Genomic DNA, 2033 nt, shown 5'->3' on the forward strand with positions numbered 1-2033 from the left:
TATTCCAATTGTGTATCTTTTCATTTCTCGTTTGAGTATCTTTCTGTAAGGCTTCTGATGCGAGTTTCTATTGTATTTGAGAGTTTTGCAAGTGTGGGAGTTTCTTTCTTTCAAACTGAGTATCTTTACATCGTTTGCGTATCTTTACTTTTCCAATTGTGTATCTTTTCATTTCTCGTTTGAGTATCTTTCTGTAAGGCTTTCTGATGCGAGTTTCTATTGAATTTGAGAGTTTTGCAAGTGTGGGAGTGTGTTTCTTTCAAACTGAGTATCTTTACATCGTTTGCGTATCTTTACTATTCCAATTGTGTATCTTTTCATTTCTCGTTTGAGTATCTTTCTGTAATGCTTTCTGATGCGAGTTTCTATTGAATTTGAGAGTTTTGCAAGTGTGGGAGTGTGTTTCTTTCAAACTGAGTATATCTACATCGTTTGCGTATCTTTACTATTCCAATTGTGTATCTTTTCATTTCTCGTTTGAGTATATTTCTGTAAGGATTCTGATGCGAGTTTCTATTGTATTTGAGATTTTTGCAAGTGTGGGAGTGTGTTTCTTTCAAACTGAGTATCTTTACATCGTTTGCGTATCTTTACTATTCCAATTGTGTATCTTTTCATTTCTCGTTTGATTATCTTTCTGTAAGGCTTCTGATGCGAGTTTCTATTATATTTGAGAGTTTTGCAAGTGTGGGAGTTTGTTTCTTTCAAACTGAGTATCTTTACATCGTTTGCGTATCTTTACTATTCCAATTGTGTATCTTTTCATTTCTCGTTTGAGTATCTTTCTGTAAGGCTTCTGATGAGTGTTTCTATTGTATTTGAGAGTTTTGCAAGTGTGGGAGTGTGTTTCTTTCAAACTGAGTATCTTTACATCGTTCGCGTATATTTACTATTCCAATTGTGTATCTTTACATCGTTTGCGTATCTTTACTATTCCAATTGTGTATCTTTTCATTTCTCGTTTGAGTATCTTTCTGTAATGCTTTCTGATGCGAGTTTCTATTGAATTTGAGAGTTTTGCAAGTGTGGGAGTGTGGTTCTTTCAAACTGAGTATCTTTACATCGTTTGCGTATCTTTACTATTCCAATTGTGTATCTTTTCATTTCTCGTTTGAGTATCTTTCTGTAAGGCTTCTGATGCGAGTTTCTATTGTATTTGAGAGTTTTGCAAGTGTGGGAGTTTGTTTCTTTCAAACTGAGTATCTTTACATCGTTTGCGTATCTTTACTATTCCAATTGTGTATCTTTTCATTTCTCGTTTGAGTATCTTTCTGTAAGGCTTCTGATGAGTGTTTCTATTGTATTTGAGAGTTTTGCAAGTGTGGGAGTGTGTTTCTTTCAAACTGAGTATCTTTACATCGTTCGCGTATATTTACTATTCCAATTGTGTATCTTTACATCGTTTGCGTATCTTTACTATTCGAATTGTGTATCTTTTCATTTCTCGTTTGAGTATCTTTCTGTAATGCTTTCTGATGCGAGTTTCTATTGAATTTGAGAGTTTTGCAAGTGTGGGAGTCTGTTTCTTTCAAACTGAGTATCTTTACATCGTTTGCGTATCTTTACTATTCCAATTGTGTATCTTTACATCGTGTGCGTATCTTTACTATTCCAATTGTGTATCTTTTCATTTCTCGTTTGAGTATCTTTCTGTAAGGCTTTCTGATGCGAGTTTCTATTGAATTTGAGAGTTTTGCAAGTGTGGGAGTGTGTTTCTTACAAACTGAGTATCTTTACATCGTTTGCGTATCTTTACTATTCCAATTGTGTATCTTTACATCGTTTGCGTATCTTTACTATTCCAATTGTGTATCTTTTCATTTCTCGTTTGAGTATCTTTCTGTAAGGCTTTCTGATCCGAGTTTCTAATGAATTTGAGAGTTTTGCAAGTGTGGGAGTGTGTTTCTTTCAAACTGAGTATCTTTACATCCCTTGCGTATCTTTACTATTCCAATTGTGTATCTTTTCATTTCTCGTTTGCGTATCTTTACTATTCCAATTGTGTATCTTTTCATTTCTCTATTGAATATCTT

Source organism: Argentina anserina, unplaced genomic scaffold, assembly GCF_933775445.1.
Source record: "Argentina anserina unplaced genomic scaffold, drPotAnse1.1, whole genome shotgun sequence".
In the NCBI taxonomy this organism is placed as follows: domain Eukaryota; kingdom Viridiplantae; phylum Streptophyta; class Magnoliopsida; order Rosales; family Rosaceae; genus Argentina; species Argentina anserina.